Source organism: Peromyscus leucopus, chromosome 4 (assembly GCF_004664715.2).
Source record: "Peromyscus leucopus breed LL Stock chromosome 4, UCI_PerLeu_2.1, whole genome shotgun sequence".
Classification (NCBI taxonomy): domain Eukaryota; kingdom Metazoa; phylum Chordata; class Mammalia; order Rodentia; family Cricetidae; genus Peromyscus; species Peromyscus leucopus.
This window is the reverse complement of record NC_051066.1, coordinates 136257671-136281326: the sequence shown is the minus strand read 5'-3', so window position 1 is coordinate 136281326 and position 23656 is coordinate 136257671.

The window sequence follows — 23656 nt, the reverse complement described above, 5'->3', positions numbered from 1 at the left end:
GGGATGGACCATCACATTCAATGACACAGCTTCTCCCAGGTGTGTTCTCCAGCTCACATATCATTGCAGTGAAATGTGGGTCAGTTGAAAAGCTGTCCTTTGTACCTTCTTGAGAACAGTAACACACACACACACACACACACACACACACACACACACACACACACACACACAGTTTTCTTATTGACTTTGAGGCCCTTTCCAAAGGAGGAAATTCATGTCTGGTACTATAACCTAAGTTAAAAGCTTATGGATTGAAAGATTGAGGTCCTGCGGGAGAACCAACCAGCTAGTTTGCTAAATAGACACATTATCACACTACATTCGAAATACTTCAGGTTTGTAGCCATAGATTAGTGCTGCACTCAAGTTTAGTCAGAAAACTTCCTTTAGCACATGGGTATAGGTTAATGTGACTCATAAGTGGTCAGAGTGCTGGGGACAAGTGGCTGTTGAATACTCATCCCTAAAGGGCACATCTGTATCTCTAGCTTGAAGACTCAGGAAACTATAGAAATAGAGGCAAGAAAAAAAATGTAAGTGCTTAATTTGGGGGAAATGGGCTGTGAAACAATGTCTACTGAACACACATAGCCATGACATTTATGAATTCACAACTTCTATAGTTATCTACACAAGACCTGCATAAGAAAGAGCCCATCAATGTACCGTTATTGATGGGGGGGGGGAGGGAATCATGTGGCACCACCACTCATTGAGGGATTTGAGGAAGGAGTTTTGTTTTCCTCAGTGGTATAGCTGTTGATATGTTTTCCATGATCCAGTGAATAAACTCTTGCTCCTACAGAAATGTTCATGCTTGTTTCTTAGTATTTTTAGTGTTCAACTTCATTCCATCTTTCATCAGGTTGTGATAGACTTACACATGCTTGTCTCATTTATGCCCATCTTTTTAATACTTCTTTTTCTATGTGTATGAGTGTTTTGCCAGAATGTATATATATGCACTATGTGCACACCTGATGCCTATGGAGGCCAGAATAGAGCATCAAACCCACAGGAACTGGAGTTACAGATTGTTAATGAACTTCCATGTGAGTGCAGGTAACTGAATGTGCATCCTTTGAAAGAGCAGAAAGTGCTGTTAATCAAGGGGTCATCTCCCCAATTCCAATAATCTTTGATTATTCTAGATAAAATTAATATTTAGGAAAGTATATTTCCAGACAATGAGTTTTGTCTTCTTACATCTAATGGAAAAATTATCTTCTAAAAATATTTTTAAAACATGGTTTTTTTTTTCAATCTATGGTGAACTAAGAGAATGACACATTTCTTCCACAGAGCTGTTATAATTACTTGTGTTTTCTCCATTCATCTTGGTTTTCCCCAGTGACTTTAAAATTTGTTTGCATTTTCAGTAAAATTCTCAAACACCTTTTATAAGAACTTTTCCCAGGTATGTTATCTTAATAGGTTTGATTATGATTGTTGTTATTATCTTTCATCTTTCTGAATGGGATGATATAAGTGCATTTTGAATTTGTCAACCATTATGATATGCATCCTCTTGGTAGCCAATACTATATCATCTTATAATCATTTATTTCTGCATACTTTTAGTATTGGTCAAATATTTAATGTTTTGAAAATAAATTATTCCTTTATTCTCTAATAGTAATGGGCCATCCAGGCTTTGCAATCTCTATTTAGTTAGAGTAACTTAAATAGATATATTGCTCTGAAAACACATAAAAATATTCTAAAATTCCTGGGTGTGGCAGTTTCACAACTTGTAATATCAGCACTTGGGAGGCTGAGGCAGACAGATTGCATGAGTTTTGGCCAGCCTGGGGTATCTAGTGTGATTCTGACTCATATCAAAACACTAACTGTACTCAATAGTTACATTAAAAAAAATTGTATAGATCTATAGCCGAGCACTGGGCTGAGCTCTGGGAGTCCTGCTAAAGAAAGGGAGGAGAGATTGTCAGAGCCAGGGTGTTAAGATCATGATGGGGGATCCAACAGAGACAGCTGTCCTGAGCTCCTGGGAGCTCACTGACTCTGGAGCAACAGCTAGGGAGCCTACATGGGACCAACCTAGGCCCTTTGCATATGTGTGACAGTTGTGTAGCTTGGTCTGTTTGTGGGGCTCCTAGCAGTGAGATTAGGATCTATCTCTGGCACTTGAGCTGGCTTTTGGGAACCTATTCTCCATGCTGGGTTGCCTCACCCAGTCTTGATGCAGGGGAGGAGCTTGGTCCTGCCTCAATTTGAAGTGCTATGCTTTGTTCAAGCCAATGGGAGGCCTGCCCATTTCTGAATGGCTAAGGGGGAGGAATGGAAGGGGAAGGGGATAGATGGAGGCAGGGGGAGGGAAGGGGAGAAGAGGAGGGAAGGGAAACTGTGGTTGGTATGAAAAATACCTAAAAAATATTTAATTAATTAGCCAGGCACTGGTGGTGCACCCCTTTAGTCCCAGCACTCGGGAGGCAGAGGCAGGTGGATCTCTGTGAGTTCGAGGCCAGCCTGGTCTCCAAAGCAAGTTCCAGGAAAGATGCAAAGCTACACAGAGAAACTCTGTGTCGAAAAATAAAACAAAACAACAACAAATTTAATTAATTACAATAAAGTCGATATGAAGTTAGGGGAGATGAGGGGACCAAGGAGAGTTTTAAGGCAGGGGATGGGGTGGATATGACCAAGATACATTGTATACACATGTGGAATTTTCAAAGAATAATAATAAATAAATAAATAGCTCAAATTACTAACATTTCCCTCTTTCTTTTTGACTCTCTCTCTGAACTCCAGTCTTGTTCTTTATCATGTACCTTGTTAATCCCACCCTCCCCAGCTCTCCTGGCTGTGGCTACTTTTCATCTTTTCAGAAAACCAGATTTTACTTCTGTTAGTTATCCTTATGTTCTACATTGTTTATTACATTTGTCCTCTTGCTATCACGTTCCCCCTCCCTCCTAATAAATTAGGTTTATTTATCACATGGAGTTCTTGCATTGAACACCAACCTTCAAATATACATATATATTTCTAATTTATATGCTAGTTCATTTAGAAAACAACAGAGCATATACATAAGGCCAAGGTTTTCCTGTAAATTTGACTTTGAATTCCATTTGTTTTAGTAGCTTTTAACTCTTCTGTAGTACTTTCTGACTCTTATTATGGTTTCTTCTTTGACCCACAAGTAACATAGCCTTCTATTTCTAGACATTATCATTTTTTAATATTTGTATTGATTTCTAACACAGCAACAAAATGATCTGATAATACAATTTGAATAATGTCATCTTTTCATCCTTTGATATTTGTTGAGTCTTCAATGCTGACCTAGCTCAGAATTATTTTTTTTAAATAAATGTGTATAAATAAAACATGTATTCTGGAGTTATTGGTTCCAATTGTCTCTATGTGGCTATTTAATTAAAATGTAAATATGATTTAAAAATATTTTATTAATTTCTTGGGAATCTTACCAATGTATTTTGATCATGTTCACACCTCCCCCCAAATCATCCCAATACACCTCTACCTTCCTACTTATCCAACTTCCTTTTTTCATTTCTGTCCTGTTTTGTTTTTCTTTAACACCCATTAAATTCAATTCAAATAGTATTGTCTGTAGTGTCTGCCCTTGAGCACGGTAGATCTACCAGTAACAGTCACACCCTTGGAGAAAGTAAAGTGTTGCTGGAGGGCTTCTCTCCAGGTTCCCCAAGCTCTGCAGTCCCATAATCCACTTATAAAATAATCACTCAGATGCTTATATCACTTATAAACTGTATGGCCATGGCAGGCTTCTTGTTAATTGTTCTTTTATCTTAAATTAACCCATTTTTATAAATCTATACCTTGCCACGTGGCTGGTGGCTTACCAGAGTCTTTACATGCTGCTTGTCCTGGCGGTGGCTGCAGTGTCTCCCTCCTCAGCCTTCTGCTTCCCAGAATTCTCCTCTCTCCTTGAACCCACCTACTTCCTGCCTGGCAACCTACTTTCTGCCTTGTCACTGGCCATCAGTGTTTTATTTATATAGAGCAATATCTACAGCACTAAAGAAACTGACACTCTCCCTCCTAGCTGCTATGATGCCAACAGCTCCTTAGTTAGGGGTTGGACTTTGTTCTCACTCCCCCCTTCCATGTTAGGATTTCATCTAGTTTGAATTCGCACAGTTCTTGTGCAAGCTATCACAATTACTATGAGTTCATATGTGCAACCAACTCATTGTATCCAGAAAATATTGTTTTCTTTTAGTCATCCTCACCTCTGTCTCTGACAGACCCTCCGGTAACTTCTGTGAAGACCTTTGAGCCTTGGGGAATGGGTGCGATATGTACATTCCACCTAAGGTTGAGCACTCCTTAAGTCTTTTATTTTCTGCTTCTTGATCAGTTGAGGGCTCTGTGTCAATTGCCATCTACCTCAAGAAGAAGCTTCTCTGATGAGGGTTGAAATGGATACTAATCTGAGTATAGCAATAAGTCATTAGTAGTCATTTAAATACTGTGTCCATTTAGCAGAATAATAACAGTGGATTCTTCTCTAGAGGCCATTACCTATCTAATCACAGGTTTTGCTCCCATAATAGTTCTGTGTATGGGTTTCATATTGTGGAGCCAGACTTAGAGTCAATCAGAAAATCATTGGTTGATCCAATAACACTCATGCTACTATTGAACTAGTAGTCATATCTTGCCAGGTTAATCATTGCTGTAGCTAATAGGTTTCAAAACTGGGCAAAATACCATTTTTATTTAATTTCTGATGCTATATAATTTAGGATGCTTTCATACAAATTCAGTCATCCATCCACCCACTGCTTTCTTCCTTCGATGACACATAACATAGACACAGGGTTGATTTTAATTTAAATATTTTGTTTCTATCTGTTTATCCTTATTTTCTCTATTTTTGTTCATTACTGTTTTTTTCACACTACTTATTTAAATACTTGGGGCATATTTCTTCAGTTCTATCTAATACCACACACCAGTGTGACTTTGATGGCAAAGCAGCTTCAGCTGGAAACATTAAATTGGCAGCATGCTCATTTTTGTTATTCACCATTTTTTTCTCTTCCTTAGAAAAATAATTCAGATCCTTTTATGCAAATGTATTTGCTAATAAGACTCAATGTCTGTTTAAATCATAGGGCCATTGGTGAATATCTTACTTGACCTTTGGATAAATTACTTTGAAAACAGTTTAGAATGGAGCTTGCAGAACAGAACAGCCTTCTGAATATTTCACTTACATATTCCCAGATAATCTTAATCTAGTGATGAAATCTTGCTCCCCCAGAACAAGCTCCTCAAAGTCCTTGGCTCTGTACATCTCTTTACATTAAATGATTTTTAAATCCCTCTTTGCACTGATCCATCTCTTTGGATCAGTTTGCAATTATTTCTTCCTCTTGAATTCTTTTCTGGTTGTCATAAGATCTTCCTCATATCTGAGAAAATTATTAATCACTCAGTTCTTTCCTGGTTGTCCTATTATATAGTTTTGACTTGGTAACTTTTCATCCTCTAAATGGTACAATAAAGTAGCAAGTATAGGAGATGGTACATTACAAACCCTCAGATATTTGGTGAGTTATACTCAATTACATTCAGATTCTAAAAGAGAAAATCTTTGTTCCTAAGTGGGAATAAATTCCTCACAGTGAACTGCCTGGAATATAGACCCTGATCTTTTGTCAATTTTTGTGAGTTAAATTGGATTAATACAAAATTGTTCTTCACACGAGTGGAAACGGTTGCTAATAATAATAGAATTACTGGTCGAAGAGAAATTGATGCCACCTGTTCCACGTTACCCTTCTGCCTTCTCCTTTGCCGTTTTCTGGGGTTTGGAAACTCCCCTGTGTCTCTGCTTTCTCTACCAGGAAGCCTTCCCCAGAGATAGTCAATTCTGAGGGCAATTTTCCAAGACCATTTGCAAAATTGGCTGGGGCTTCAGCTGTAACAAGAAAGGGCATTTATTCTGGGATCTCAAAATGGAGTTTGAAAAAGACATTGCTGAAGTGATATCCTAAGTAGGTCCTATATGCACCAGTCTTATTTCTTCACATAAAAAATGTTAAATCTAGTAGGTTTAGTTGAAAGATTATGTGTTTGTACATGTGTATATGTATACTCTGAGCTGAGTGTTGTTGTATTAGCTTCTCCAGATATTTTGACACATTTATATATAAACTATGTTTACATTTAGTGGCATGTTCTCACAGACACATCTGTAGAAGCAGTTATTTGTATTCTCTTGCCAGATCACATGCCCAAACCAAACTCTCTCTGCATTCTATAACCTTGCAGTGCAACTGAATTTTTAACTATACAATTAAAACATTTAGAGGTGTTATTCTGTACATGTATATATTAAATATAACATCAATACATTTAATTTCAGTTTTAAATCAAGAATTTTAAGAGACTATTTTTATAATATGTTCATGTGTGTCTACCTGCATGTATGTATGTGTACCATATACCAACATATATCCCCCAGAGGCCTGAAGAGGGCGTTCTCAGCCTCTGCAACTGGAATTCCAGCCAGTTGTCATGTATATGTTGAGAACTTGGTCCTCTGCAAAAGCAGCAAGTGCTCTTAGCCTTTGAGCCATCTCTCCCCAGGCAAGAACTTTTGACAAGACTTGTTTACTTTGATATACTGAAAAATAAGTCAGGTGAGCCTGGACCTCAAGAAATATTTTCTTCATTCTAAGACTTTAATGGTTATGTTTAGAATTGAGTTGAACTAATTTCAAGGGGTGACCATGTCCTGTTCAGTCCAAAGTGAGACATGCTAGAAAGACAAAAAGAAGAAAGAAAGAAAGACCTGAGATTCCAAATGTAAATCTGTCTTTGGCAAGACTGGCATATGGTCACTGTGTTTTCTGAGTAAGAAGAGAATACATGTTCTTTCTTGTTGCATCTGTGCACTGCTGGATCCATGAGGAATCCATCCTGACTCTGTCCAAGGCATAAATAGCAAACATTTGACACCTGCAGTATTTCCCAATCTTGGTTTCCTAGTATACATCTTCCACCAAGAACATCACCCCTTTACTTTGACCTTTATGTGGTGTCAGTTTCTTTCCTAGCACAATTCTTCTAGTAACCAACTTTGGGTTTAATATATTAGAATTAACACATTGATTCTGTTCACAAATGAATTTATTTTATTACATGACCACATTTATATTACAATTTTTAAATAATAAATAAATAAAGCAACAAAAGTAGAGATTGACAAAGCATTTCTCTTTCGGTGAGCCAGAGAGTCTGAAAGAACTCAATAACCTTGAGCATGAGTCAACACTCTAATCATAGCTAAGTCATGGTTATAGCAAGGATCCTAGCAATTGAGTTTATATTAGCTTATGGGATCTGAAGACATTTGGAGAGGTAGAAATTCCATTATATAGCCCTAGCTAGCCTGGAATTCACTATGAAGACCAGGCTATCCTCAAACATGGAGAGATTCACTTGCCTCTGTCTCCTGAATGCTCAGCTAAAGGCTGACTCCTCCACACCCTACAACTGAAGACTGATTTTTAACCAAGCCTGATGGCATGGATTTGGGGAACTGGATCAGCTCCATTTGCACATGCTCTTATGAGAATCTCCTCCATGAAGACTTAAAAAGGAGTAAAAATCAAAACAGGAACCAAATTCATGTTTACCAGAAGCCAGGGGAATGCTTGAAAACTCCCCTTTACTTAAATTGTACAGTTTCTTTGTGAAAAATGAATTTACAAACGTTCTTTATTCAATTATATATATATATATATATATATATATATATATATATATATATATATATATATATAACCTCTTACTTCCTTTTCTTGCCAAATCCTAAGCAGCCACCAGTCCCTGTCAGTTTTACTTAATCACAGGCAAAGCCAGAAAACAGGCACAGTGTGGTAGGGCCTGTGAGGAGTATGGTGTGACTGTGCCTGTGAGGGTCATGGTGTGGCAGGGCCTGTGAGGGTCATGGTGTGGCAGGGCCTGTGAGGCACACAGTATGCTAGGGCCTTCAAGGTATAATTTCCAAGTAAAGGGGAAAAAGATCTCTCTAGCCTTTGTGTTTTTGAGACATAATACAGTTTCACCATGTACCAGAAAATATGGACTTCAAGATTATTCTGAATCCTAGCATAGGTTAATGTCTATTCTTTCTAGGGAAAGGGACAAGTGTTAGTAAAGAGCCCCTCAAGGAGCAGAATTATTGAGTATACCCCAGTCTCCAAGATCAGGTATGAATATGAGGGAAATAGTGTCAGCCTCTCTCTCAAAATGTTAACATCGTAATTATTGATGAGTGCTCTGACTAGTGGATATTGGACCAAGATCTAGAAGATGTCTAGTGGTTGGAGTATCAGTGACCCCAATTCTAAGGGGTTGGATGCAGAAGATTCTAAGATAAATAGAGTGAATGTAGAAAGGATTGAAAATGTAGTGAATCTGGAGTTTACCAAAAAATCCACTTCATGGTTCTGATGGTGGCGTTAAAGCAACTCCCTTGAAGCTTTGTCATGTTTTGTTTCTCTTTCACAGAATCGATGAGGGCCACTTCTGTCAGGTGGTAAAATGCTTTGAAAGAAATCACAGCTCCTAATAAACCTCACCATCGCGGCCCAGATGAGCCCCAGGCACATCCTGAGTACCCATAGTCAACAGGATGGAGAGAGATTCCTTCATATTCCTGGGACCTCTAAGATTTAGATGAATCCATTTTGTGTCCCCCTGGCCCGATTCTCCTGAACTAGGATTGCTGAAGAAGAGGACTTAGCTAAAAATCTATCAGTTTGAGAGGCTCCATTCCCAGTGTAGAGTGGCCCACCCTATTTGGCTGTGCTGATGCCTGCCCCTTCTTGTAACTCATTCTGGGTTACCTCATGGAGATTTCACTTAGCAAAACCTATCCACTAGGGCTATAATGTGGGTTTCATTGAAGTATGATTTTTGTTATGCACTGTAAAAAATAATAAAATAAGAAAAAATGTCGCTATGTTTGTCCTGAGTGTGAAAATATATATTAGATTAGAAAACTTTGCCTGTAGCCCTGCGTAAAAACAGAGGGACTTTTCCCAGGTTCTGCACATTGAGCATTTCATCCTGGGTCCATGAAACAGCTCTATTCCCATCTTAGGACCAAATCACATAAATGTGTTGATCTGAGACCCTGAGCAAAATGGACAGGCAATAAAGAATTCTGAGTGACTGGTTTGCAAGAACTGTTCCTAAGAAAGCTATGAGGGCAAAGATGCTGGGAACCTGAGAACATACTCAAAGAATGACCTAACCATGGCAAAACTCCAGACATTTATGTTGCCATCCTGGCAAGATTCCCATTGAAGAATAAGTTGACAATTTAGGGGGAAACTTAGGTTTCTGGGGAATCAAAGTCAAATTCTAAAAGACCAAGAGAATTCACCTGGAGAACAGAGTCTGAGATAATTCTTTAGGTAGGGCTAGCATGGTAGACTATTGGCCCACAGAACTATCTCAATGGACTGCAGGAAGATAATATTCTGACACAAGTAGTCTGTATTAGTCATATTATTCCATCTGGCTCAAGACAAAATTGGGCCAACTCTATAGGAGGAGACATCAATGTATTTCCTTAGAATAATGAGCCTTGCATTGTATTGATTCCAGAAAAGTCCACACCAACTATACCTCAACACTCTCCTGTTGCAGAATCTTGAAGACCACATGCTACTATCCTCAAAGTATATAATCCAGTAGTTCCTATATTAATCTAGTCATGTTAGCTCCTAACAGTTTAGCTCTGTATTAAAAAGAATCTTTAACTAAACTGCTGAGATTTTTTAATCAAGTTTATTTGCTTATTTATTTTCTTCCACAAAAAAATGAGCCTGCATTAGAGGGAATAAAGATGAATGATTTTCCTCTGCACATTCTTTCACTAGCCCCAACACCCCCACTCACAGTTTCACCTTGGACAATGGTCATAAAGTCAAAGAGTCCCAAACCACCATGAAAAAGATCGTTCATTTCCTATCAAACCCAGATTCTATTGACACTCAGATCCTTGGACTCATCCCTGAATTACTACCTTTGAACTGAGGACTTTTTAGACAACCTGGAGGTTTCCTGGGGTTTTCCATCCCTTTTTAAAAATATCGATTTTGTAATTTTAAACTAGGTTTGTGTCTGTGATCTTTGCTCGGGATCTGTAAAAAATCTTTCATTTCCCACAAGTTTGACAGCAGCTGAGTATTGGAGATACAAAAGGATCAGGGCAGAAGGCCTGGAGGAAAGTTAGCCCGAAGTTTATATCAGAAGATAAGGGGTAAATATTGAAAGCGTTACAGGGCACAGGAACCAGATGGAATGTGGCTGACTGTATCCTGTAGAAACTATAGAAAAAAAAAGAATCAGAGAGTATGAGGCAAAGGGCTCATCCCACATGCTCTCTTTTTCTTCATGACATATAAGATGTTTAAAAATACCTGCCTCTCCAGACACAATAATAAAAGGAGGTGATGTACAGGGCTGGGGTTGTAACTCAGTTGGTAGAATGCTTGCCTAACATGTATGATATCCACTCTTTGATCACTAGCACTGCATAAAAAACAGGTGTGACTGCCTGTGTTCCCAGAAACTTGGAGGCAGGAGGATCATTAGTTCATGATCATCCTCAGCTATATAGTGAATTTGAGGCTACAGTCTACATGAGATCATGTCTCAAAGAAGCTATAGGAATATGTCACAGCAGCAGTCTAAATAGCACTTATATTTGACTTTGAAATATATTCTTGCATGAAAATCAGAATATGTTAATTAGCCTAAGAATATAATTGACAATCAAGAAAGCCACAGTAGAATATCACTGTCCTCTTCAATTTTTTTCCTTTTATTTTATTTTACAATACCATCAGTTCTACATATCAGCCACAGATTCCCTTGTTCCCCCCCTCCTGGCCCCCTCCCCTTCCCCCCAGCCCACCCCACATTCCCATCTTCTCTAGGGCAAAGCCTCCCCTGAGGACTGAGATCAACCTGGTAGACTCAGTCCAGGCAGGTCCAGTCCCCTCCTCCCAGACTGAGCAAAGCGTCCCTGCATAAGCCCCAGGTTTCAAGCCCCATCCAACGACTGAGGGATCTGGATGCAGAGATCCATGGCTAGGCCCCGGGTGGAGTTCCGGGAGTCTAATTAGCGTGCAAGAGGAGGGTTTCTATGAGCGAGAATGGTTGAAACCAAGGTTGGATAAAGCACAGGGACAAATAGCCAAACGAATGGAAACACATGAACTATGAATCAAAGGCTGAGGGGCCCCCAACTGGATCAGGCCCTCTGAATAGGTGAGACAGTTGATTGGCTTGATCTGTTTGGGAGGCATCTAGGCAGTGGTACCGGGTCCTGCGCTCATTGCATGAGATGGCTGTTTGAAACCTCTTTAAACTTTTTTCATTTTATTTTTTATTAAGAAAATATTTTCATTCATTTTATACATCAATCAAAGATTCCCCCTCTTCTTTCCTCCCACCCCCAAGCCTCCCCTCCAGCCCACTCCCCCACCACTTCCCTCCACAAGAAGGCAAGGTCTCCCATGTGGAGGCACATACACTAGAGGCAAGTCCAAGCTTTTCCCCCTGCCTCAAGTCTGCACAAGGTGTCTCATCACAAGTAGTGGGCTCCAGAAAGCCCCCTCATATACCAGGGATGGATTCTGATTCTACACACACACACACCCCGCCCAAGCAGATCAAGTTACAATTGTCTCGCCATGCAGAGGGCCTAGAGAGTCCTGCCTTCAGGAGCCTCTTTAAACTTTTATCCTTGCCTCTTATCCAAAGAAAACCAATTAATGCAAGCTACCAAATCATGCTAATGATTAATGTGAGGAAGAAAATCACTCCTCTAATTCTTATTCCCTCTCTTTCTATTGGTAGCTGTCATGGTTGATGCTTCTTCCATATTCCCTAGATACTGGCATTTCCTACCATAGCCTCAGCCTCAGACATGGCAGTGAGGTCAGACTTGTCCAAAGATCCACAGGGCAGACTGCAAGCATTGAAAACACTGTGTTCATTGAAAGAGTCTTCAATCAATGACAGGGGGAATTATGGGAAAAGTAGTCACCTCTGATGCTTACTATGACCATCACCCACATGTTCTACCATGGCTGGGTGCTCTCACTTCTCTTCCCTTCCTTGTACTTCTCTTACTGTACTTCCTAGTATCATGTCCCAAATGAGCTATGACATTCACAGCCTTCCCTCAGTGCCTCTTATAGGAGACTCAGTCTGAGGCTTTACCTGTATTGGCTTGTTGGTGGTCTCAAAGAAGATTCAGAGTCTATTGATATACATGGAGGTGATGCATCCTCCTAAGACCTAAGTAGCCTCTGGATCTGGTAGCTCTTCCTCAGAGTAGGAAGAAACAAGGATAAAATATTATAAAATATGCAATATGCACACAGAAAAGGCAAATATGATATGTATTGTTGATTAGAAGTGCTATATAGAATATTTAGATAGATGCACATGAAGGCACACATTGTTTCTCCTTAATTAGTTTGTGTTGGTGATTTTTAAAAGATGAAGTTAAATGCAATGATGAACTCAATGAGTTTGGGCAAATGGAAACTACAGGTTAACAAGTAGAAGTTTGAGTCCAGAATCATGTTCAGAAGTATGTGTCTTAAAGAATTTGAAAATTACAAGAGATAATAGCTCTGTAAATTAGGCTACAAGCTTCCTGGAGAGTAAAACATAGAAGTTAATGTATTTTCTTTAGAGCCTAGAAAACCCAAGGCATAGTTTAATAGTCACACACTTTACATGTGTGAATGGGTATCATTTGTAATATCCTTAGGCAGTTACATTTTTGGCTTAATTTTTGGTTTTCTTCAAAATATCTTCAATTTTATTTGCAACTCCCTTATTTAGGGAGAGTTCCTCCTCCCTTCTCCACTGTGTAAATAAATATTTCCCCAAACTCAGACCTGTTTTTGTTTGTTCCCATAGTTACCAAGAGTGTACACATATATACCCTCACCCGACAACACATACAAACACAATAGCTTTTGACCATGTTGAATTGAACATCTTGCCTCTGGTTTATCTTCACTACACTCATAGGAAAAACATATTGGTAGATGATGGTCTCTCTAAATAAATCCTAATTATTTAAAATTTGGTTTAATCTTTCCTTTAACTATGCCAGACCGTAGGCTTAAATAGTCATTACTAAAGAAGATTTGGGGAAAATATATCAATCACCAAAGTTAGTAAATTATAGAGTAGATCTGTTCTAAAAGCTGGTAATTGGAATCCTCTAAATTAATAAGTTATTTTTAGTTCAAATAACTCTATGCCCAAAGGACAAAACAAATATGAATTTCAATAACCAGTGAAGATAAGGATCATAAATCTTCTGCAATTTCTTCTGGGAATGAATATTTTTGTCAGATTTAATGTGTTTTTTTCTCTTGCTATTACAATTCAAAGTTCAAGATACAGCTTCTCAAAATAATGGAGGAGTGTTCAAACTTTGTTGGGGAGAGACATGGGTCACCTTATGGTTTGGATAAAACAGACTTTGTTTATGGATGCCTGACTCACACAAGGAAGGGCCAAGTGGCCTTCTGTGCAGTGGGAACTAAATAACCAATGAGTTGAGATAATTATTTAAGATAGGGATGGGAGCCTTCAGCAAGATATGTTTAAGTTCTCAGTGCTAGTCTTTAAGTTGCTCAGAGCTATTCCCTTACTCCAAACCCCCAAATATCACACCATTGGAAGTATTAAAATAATAAAATCAATTCTCTTGAGTGAAACCACTCTTGTATTGACAATAGATAAATAGGCTATATCTCTAACCCACAACTTTGATAAACATGCATTACAGTAATTCTATCTATATTTTATATTATATTATATTAATCATATGCAAACTATCCATGGATAGGTGGGTAAAATGAGTCTACATTAATAGTTTTCTACTTTCTAGCCTATTTCTTGTTTGCCTTGTGCTACTGTGACTTTTTCTCTAAGACTTGTACTGAAATTTCATTAGCACTGTGACAATATGAAAAGGCAAGACCATTAAGGGACTGGCTAGGGCCATAAGGACTCAGCTCTCAAGACTTGACTACTGGAGAGACTTTATTTTCTCTAGAATAGACTCATGATGAAAATGCTAGTTCCACCTCCTCTCTCTCTCTCTCTCTCTCTCTCTCTCTCTCTCTCTCTCTCTCTCTCTCTCTCTCTCTCTCTCTCTCTCCTCTTCCAAGGTGCCTTCTGACATGTAGCACACACTATACAGGCTTCAGAATACTTACTCTTTCACAGACCTGAGCTTTCCAGGCTAGATCAGTGGTTCTCAACCTTCCTAAGGCTGTGACCCTTTGATACATTTCCTTATGTTGTGTAAACACCAACCATACAATTATTTTCCTTGCTACTTCATAACTGTAATTTTGCTACTGTTATGAATAGTAATGTAAGTATCTGATACACAGAATATCTGCTATGCAACCCCTATGAAAGGATCATTGGACCCCCAAAAGGGTTGTGACCCACAGGTTGAGAACCATAGCTGGAGAGTTATAAACCAATTCAGAGTCTGTCTATTCATTTATCACTTACCCAGTCAGTAAGGTTCTGTTTTAGCAACACAGGCATGGAGCAAGCTAAGATATCTAGAGAATAAACCCATTGCTGTAAGACCAAAGTCTGAAAAGAAAATTCTGCAGAAATAATGCCAACAAAGTTCAAATGTAATTAAATTAGCAAATTTCTTTAAATTGCTTAGATAGCATGCTCTTTGTAAAGCCACCCATAGAAAATAAGCATGAGTTTCAGAAGAAAGTGGCTTTTATTAAATCAACTTTAATCCTTTAAAGTGTGGAATTCTCTAATTGCCCAGGCAGTATGTTTCTTTGGGTGAGGCACAGTATGTCTCTGTGGAAATGGTGGGTGGCAGTTTACCCACCAAACAAATTCCTACAATACAGAGATTATGGAGCATACAATTTTCTAAATACAACAACGATACAAAATTATTTGTGTTAGCTAAATGGCCCAGTTCACTCTAATGTCACATTTATAGGGAAAGAAGCCATTTTCCTTTTATTGAGAGTGCAGAACTCTCAACTGAAGGTTTTAATTATAACTAGAACAACTTATTTGGATATCATTCCTGCTGTGTGTAATTGATCTTATTTAATTCTCCAAAATGGCGTTTTACAAATTTTTCATAAAAAGCAATGCAAAAGGGTGGCAGGATTTATGGTTTGGAAGAATTAAAATACCAGAGAGATGATTTGGTGTTGTTTCAAAGAGACTCATTTGTTAACTTGATGGCAAAAGTTTGTGGACAGATCAACCCCACCTCCCTCTCTCTCACCACTTCTCCCTAAACAAGACTCATTGATATCCAAGGCTTCAAAGTTTTCACTTTAGCCAAGTAACAAAACCAGTGGAAATATGCAGCTAGCTGTTCTTGTATTCATTCTCATTGTTTTCCTTCACAAGCAGGACCCTGGGTGCCCAGGGGAGGCTCTGAAGACCTAGTATAGGTGTCTGAGATACCTAAAGTCTTCATGAGATCCACAGTGATGGGTCATACCTCCCATCAGGGAAGGATGCCAACAGGTTCTGATATATTGCTTCCTCGTGCCCAGAGAGGGGTCAGCCTGGGACTGGCCACTTCTTCATCTCAGACATGAACCAAGGTCTTCTCTTGAATTACTCATTCTTGGTGTTAAAGCAAGTGGAACCCTTTCACCAACAATAGTATATTCCATGTATCTGCCTTTCAATCTCTACCCTATTTGAGTCTACCAGAAACAACATGAAAAACAGTCAACAAAATCCCATAGGAAGAATTGAAAGAGGCAGCAAGCTGTTTAAACAGAATGCTTTTCATCATTTGATAATCCTTAACAAAATACCAGAGTCCCGGCCCCTACCTCATCCCTATTCTCCCTTCATCTCTTTTAATCTAAGATTGTGTCCAGAGGGCAGAAATTTGTGTACCTAAATGGTTATAATGACAGCAGAGCAGAAACTAGACCCCTTATAAATGAAAGAGTCGTACAGGTACTTCTATGCAAAGGGGAAAGCTGAAAGCATCGATGGTCCATTCTGTCAAGTGCCCCAGCCTGACTCGGCTTCATTTATAGGAGTTCCTCACGTGTTGCCAAGAAGAAAAAATGATGATAAGAAAAAGTTTAGAGAAAATTATTTTAGAGAAAAGTATCAACTATATAGTGGTTTAAATTTTGTTTTGTTTTTTTTTTTTTTTGAGACAGGGTTTCTCTGTGTAGCTTTGAGCCTTTCCTGAAACTCACTTGGTAGCCCAGGCTGGCCTCGAACTCACAGAGATCCGCCTGGCTCTGCCTCCCGAGTGCTGGGATTAAAGGCGTGCGCCACCACCGCCCAGTTTAGTGGTTTAAATTTGAACTGCCATTATGCAGAAATGATTTCCTAAGAACATTAGAGCCTAACAACATCCAGTATGCTAACCAAAGCACCTAGGACATTCCTCATTTTCTCTTCAGAAGGTTGGGGAGAAGCTGTTAAATGACTTTAAATTAATGGATGAATTTATTAATGAATTGACATATGAATTGATCTGACAATTTGATGATATTTGTATTTACCAGGACTGTAGCAGGATCTCCAGTGGCAGAACCAGTAGTGATCATTTCTGCCATTTGGTGGAATCATAGGTTATGGTAGCAGAACTGAATCAATTGATCAGCAACTCTGAAATAATTGAAAAGCTCTGAACCTCATCAACTTTGCTAAACTTAGTGATCATTACAAATCAAATAAAGGGAAAGACTATAATTAAAGAAATACTCAGAAATTAGCTGGGTGGTAGTGGCACATGCCTTTAATCCCAGCACACAGGAGGCAGAGCCAGACAGATCTCTGTTGTTCAAGGCCAGCCTGGTCTACAGAGCAAGATCCAGAACAGAAACCAAAACTACACAGAGAAACCCTGTCTCGGAAAAAAAAAAAAAAAAAAAAAAAAAAAAAAAACCTCAGAAATTAAATAAGGGGAAATTACATGCCAAAATTGCACAATGTAGTTGTCCTGGCTAGTTTTGTATCAACAAGCTATAGTCATCTTAGAGGAGGGAACCTCAATTAAGAAAATGCCTCCATAAGATCCGTCTGTAGTCAAGCATGTAAAGCATTTTGTTAATTGGTGATTGCTAAGTGAGGGTGCCACCCCACTGTGGGTAGGGCTACCCCTGGACTGGTTTTTCTGGGTTCTATAATAAGGTAGGCTGAGCAAGCTATGTGGAGCTAGCCAGTAAGTAGCATTCCCCTATTTTTAGTTCCTGTTTTTACTTCCTTCAGTGATGTGGAAGTATAGGCCAAATAAATTCTTTCCTTCCCAACTTGCTTGAATTTCATCACAGCAGGAGTAACCCTAACTAGGACAGAAATTGGTACCAGGAAAATGGGATATTGCTGAGACAGACCTGACCATATTTTGCGGATGTCTATGGAAGGGCTTCAGAAATTTGGGCTAGAAGAGCCATTGAATGTTGAGAGCTTGTTGGGTTGTTCTGTAGGAGTTTGGAAGACAAGAAAGTTGAGTGCAGTGGAGATGAGGAAGGAGGTCTGGCTTGTGAAGTTTGGGATGCCCTTAATGACTCTATCCAGGCCATTTACGATTTTGGGTTAAGAGTCTGTGGTTCTTGTTAGCTGGGACTGAAGAATCAGCTGTGCTTAATGAGATCCGAGAACCACTAAAGCAAACCCTTTGCTTTGCTAGGATGATGGGTGCTGGTTAGCTGGAGTTGAGAAATCAGCAGTGATTACAAAGAGACCACCAAGACTAGCAGCAACCGTGGAGTAGAGCTCTTTTCTCAGCTCCAACTAGCCATCCTCAATTGGGCCCTAATAATCTGGGAAATTTAGAAATAAATTAGTAAAAAAAAATAGAGAGGGATAGATGGTAATAGGTGAGGAAAGCTGTGTGATGACACAGCACCTGTAGCCTCAACACACAGGAGTCTGACAAAGGAGAAGACCAAGTTCTAAGCTAGCCTGGGCTACATGGTGACAGCCTAAAAACTAATTGATTAATTAATGATTGAGTGTTTGAAGCAAAATAAAAGTAAAAATAAAAGTTTAAAACAAAATTCTTATTGAAAACATATTAGAATTATTTAATGGCAATAGTTGAGAAAAATTGAATAAAATTGGACAAACAGAACTAATGAGAAGCAGGAAGATAGAGAAAAGGTAATGTGGAAGTATGAGAGAGAGAGAGAGAGAGAGAGAGAGAGAGAGAGAGAGAGAGAGAGGGAGAGAATATGCATGAAATGCAATATATATATATATATATATATATATATATATATATATATATAAAATGAAAAACTTAGAAACTGAGAAAAGAAACAGTAAATAAGTTGTTTGTTTTTTTAAGTCCCCAGTTGTATGTGGAAAAACTATTTTTTCCACCTGGAAGACAAATAAGCATTCAACTTAAATAAGCACCCAACTTTAGCCAAGGATTATAACTAATTTAGAATCAAACCAGGCAGAAAATGGGAAAGGGTTTTTTTGTTTTTTGGTTTTGGTTTTTGTTTTTGTTTTTTTGTTTTTTTTGTGGTGGTCAGAGTGTGGAAGTGGGAGCTTTAGAACAAAAAAACTTGAAAAGGGTACAAATTTGTGGAATGTGAGTTAAATGAAAAGTATTAGAATATGTGGTCTGTTGTTGGGATGGAGAAAAGGAGTAAGGTATGATGTTGCTGTGGAATAATGCTTTTGAACACTGGTTTAATCAAATGCTGATTGGCCAGTAGCCAAGGAGGAAGTATAGTCAGGATAAGCAGACAAGGAGAATTCTGGGAAGAGGAGGGCTGAGTCAGGAGACACCAGCCTGCCATCCAGGGAGCAGCATGTAAAAGCACACAGGCAAAGCCACAGAACATGTGGTAACACATAGATTAACAGAAATGCACTGAGTTTAAATGCAAGAGCTACTCAGTGGTAGGCCTGAGCTAATGACCAAGCAGTTTTAATTAATATAAGCCTCTGTGTGTTTACTTGGGTCTGAGCGGCTGCAGACTGGACAGGACACAGGAAAACTCCAGCTACATGATGTCAGTAGACACATGATACTGTGAGGAAATGATCCTCCACGGTCTGCTGTGGTAGCCCAGCCATGCTGGAAAATGGTTTACCCAACCCAGCAAAATGTAAATAGAGTAAAATAGACCTATCTCTTAAGTCTGAGTAGTTTTGATTTTAAGTATACTCCTTAGAAAATTCTTTTAAGAAAGAATACAAATAGAATTCCACAATTTAGGCTGAGATAGACAGTGGGAATGAAAGTATCATGTAAAGGAACAAACTACTAAAAATTCTCGCTTGTGTTTACATCTACAGTTAAGAATCGAATGTGACCGAATATCAGAAATGTGATTTAGTCAAAATAAAAAATGGTTACTAATGAACAAAACAGATATGTTGACCAGTGGAATAGAATAGAGGACTTGGCAATAACCCACACTACTGAAGCCATCTCTTCAACAAGCAGTGCCAGAAAACTGGATAGCCACATGTAGAAAATAAGACTTGACCACTACCTCTCACCCTGTTCAAAACAACTCTAGATCTAAGGCCTTAAGGAAAAACTAGAAATACTGAATGTCATCAAGAAGAAAGTAGAGAAAACGCTTGACCACACAGGCAAGGGCAAGGAATTTCTAAATAAGACTCCCGTCACTCAGGAATAGTGACCCAAATTGACAAATGTGATCTCACAAAATTAGAAAGCATTTTCAGAGTAGAAGAGCAACTAGTCAAGAGAAGAGACAGCCCAAAGTATGAGAGACAATCTCTCACAATATACCTCTGACAGAGGATTAATTTTGAAAATACGTAAAGAGCTCAAAAACTAAAGAAAATAAAATCAATAAATACTCCAAAGAACAGACAGTTCTCCAAAGATGAACTATGAATGGCTAATAAACATGACATCACTAGCCATCGGAAAAATGCAAATTAAAAGTACATTTAGGTTATATCTCAGCCCAATTAGAGATGCTAAAAGAACAAACAGTAAGTGCTGGCTAGGATGAGAACAAAGGGGAACCTGTACACACTGCTGCTGGGAATGCAAGCTAGTCCTGACAAGGAGGAAACTTATGGAGGTTCTTCACGAAAGTAGATACAGATCTATCACACAACCCAGCTGCGCCACTCTGGCACTTACCCCAAGGACTCCAAGTCACACCTCACAGATGTTCACACATCAATGCATCACTATTCATCACATCTGACTTAGGGAACTAAAGAAAATAGAATTGTTTTCAGCTGATGTTTGTAGGAAAATGAATGGAACTGGTCATTTTCATAGTAAACAAATTAAGTTAATTTCAGAAAGACAAATATCACATTTCTCTCATTTGGGGTCCGTAGATTTTTGTGTGGATACAGAAAATCATTTATGTACATATGACATGAGGAGAGAAACAAAACTTTCCAGGAAAGAGTGAATAGGATGGGGGAGAAAAAGGGGAAGGCATGAGACAAATATAACCAAAGTATGTATTATACTTGTACGGAAATGTCTTTATCTCACTCAGTGCTGTGTCCAATGAATATGGAATAATAATTTTAAATAAAAAAATTATCAAAATAATCACCATTCACAATAATATAGTATGTTATACATATGAACAAAAACCACAAAACAGCAACATATATTATTTATAGTTAGATTTCCCTTGAAAGTATACAATGGATTATGCATATGCACAGTATATTATACCTTTTTGGTGATTTTTTTTTTTTGTAGAAGGGGAGAGAAAAGAAAATGGAGCCAGTATAGGGGATGTATGTGAGAGATAGAGAGATAGATGTGTAGAGGAGTGGGTGGGAGAGAGAGGGTGATGAAGGGAAGGAGGGAGAGGGAGAGAGAGAGAGACAGACTGGTTTTGTGCATGTGGAAGTATGGAATGGTTATTACATGCTATCATTTCTGAGAGTTTTGATATGGTTCAGTTTATTCTTAGTTTATTATAGTTTTAAATTTTTTCCCAATGACTGTAATTAAAAATGATACTGGTACATACCTAAATGATACATTTCACGTATCTAAATGTCATTCAGAATACATTTTTTTAAAGACTACATAATATTTCTTATTGATTTTTATAATGATTTAATAACTCTTCTGTTGTTATCCCTTTTAAATTTACCACTGCTATAAACAGTGTTGTTAGAATGTTCTTAGAAGTGAAAATTATTTTCATCCACATGATAATTCTTATACACAGAATATTGTATTTAAAGTTGTTAGCATAATTTTATTTCCCATTATATCATTTTATTGCATATAGTTTTTGCTCTGTATAGTTTGAAATTATGTTATTTGGCACATAAAATTTCATAACTATTATATCAACATTGTGAATTGTACTTATTCCTATAAAACCAAGAATATTTTTCTCTCTATAACAGCTCTATTGCTTTCAACTTAATTGCACCTGAATTCAGCAACAGGCTTTGCTCCATAATCTCTTGCAGAGAATCTTAGCCTTGAAGAGAAGCTAATTTCTAAATTATATAAATTACATCAACAATACAAAATGAGTTTTCTAATTAATTTAATGAGCTGATATAATTATGATTTAAACACCAACAGTTAACATAAATCAATGATACTTTGGCTATTAAAAGAGAAATATCCCATTAGGGGAAATAAAAAGATATATGTGAGGAAAAGAGGTCTAATATTTCTAATAAATAATGACAAAAGGAATCACCAGTTCCACTGAAGTAGAGACGTGATTAATAGCACCAAACATGCTTTTCTTACATTACTCACTATCACACTCAAGGTTGAAATTTGCAATATAGTTTCCTATTTAGATAAGAACATGAGGCATCCTAATTACCATCTAATTATTAGATTTTCTTTTTGTTATTTAAGTTGTGTTTTTAATTCTAATGACTGTGAGGTTCAAAAACATTGCTATTAGTTGATGGCATTTAATTAAAAGATAACTTTTCCAAATGATTAACTGAAATATTAATACATTGTTAAAAGCTTTTCAATGCCATTCTGCAACATATTTAGCTTTAGACAGCCCACAGATTAAAAGCCAAGTTCAAGCCAGGCAGTGGTGGTGCACGCCTTTAATCTCAGCACTAGGGAGGCAGAGACCAGTGGATCTCTGTGAGTTCGAGGCCAGCCTGGGCTACAGAGTGAGTTCCGGGAAAGGTGCAAAGCTACACAGAGAAATTCTGTCTAGAAAAACCAAAATTGAAAAAAAAAAACAAGTTCAGTACACTGATTTCTGCACAATTTTGATAACAACATAAACCATGGTATGATTGGATCTTCCATTGACAGTGCAATTAGATATACATATCCAGAGGTTCTCCCATTCATGATGTTATTCACTGAGCACCAAGCAGACACTTAAAGTATACTCATCTTAAGCACTGATGCTTGCTATTGTGTTCAGTGTTTTCATGTATTTGCTCTGTGTGGTGTGCACATATGTATTGTTGGTTCTTTACAAATTTGATCACATCTACCATTTGTAAAAGTGGTTGGTTTTGGTCTAGTCACATATCAAATAGTTTACTAACATTCTTTTCCCAGGTGGGTTTCCTTGGACGTGACTTAAACATGTATTTTATATTCCAAGAGAATTGGAGTTATGCCTGCATGACAGATATTTATCCTTTCATTTGATTTTATTTATGTTATTGAATTATTAGAATCTGAAAATAACAGTCCTTCCAAAGTTTAGTTTTACAGAATTTGGGGGGCCAGTGGGGGTGAGAGCTGCAAACTTTCAAGTGGCTTCTTGGGTCAACTTTATATTAAGTTTCTAACTTTTGGAAATTTCTATTTTAATAAAAGATGTGTTCCTAAGTTGCATTTTGCCTTCTGTTTCCCTAAAGGTGGGTACTAAACTTTATCTAGGAACTTTTTCTTTTTTGGCAGTTGTCGAAATATCCATGCAGTTTCCTAGTATTATGTTTCAATGTGCTGGATAACACTAGACAGACAACAGTAAGATTTTTTTTTCCAACAGAAAATGGCCTTCTTGTCTTTCATAGTACTCTTCGTTTAAATTATATTTACAAACGTTGAACACTGAAAGCAATGATATACCTTCAAACAAGTCAAGAAATACAAACTCGGAAAATACTAAAGTTTGTAACTTGAATTTAACAAGAATTGATGCTTATGCCTAATTCTTTGTATTCAGGCAAAACACTCCTTTAGATTTACAGGAGGCAACAGTGAAACAAGCCATCCCCCTGCACTATAAATTCATAAATGATGACAGAACGTGAAAGGACAGGTAAAGTCATTCGGAAATCTGATGCTGGGGCCAGTGAAATGGCCCAGCATCTAAAGGTGCTTGCAGCCAAGCCTGGCAACCTGATTTTGACCACTGGATCCCACATGGTAAGAGAGAACCTACTCCTGTATACTGTATTCTACCTCTCTTAATGAGGTGCCTCAGTGAATTATGACAAAGTTCCTGAAGTTTCTCTGTAAGATTAATGTCTTTTAAACTATTGCTCATGTTTAGTTGATAACATTTTTGTCATTAGTTCAAATGTGTATTTTTTTCATAAAAATGGTAACAATAATTGGCTTTTCTTTTTAAACTTTTCAAATTCATGT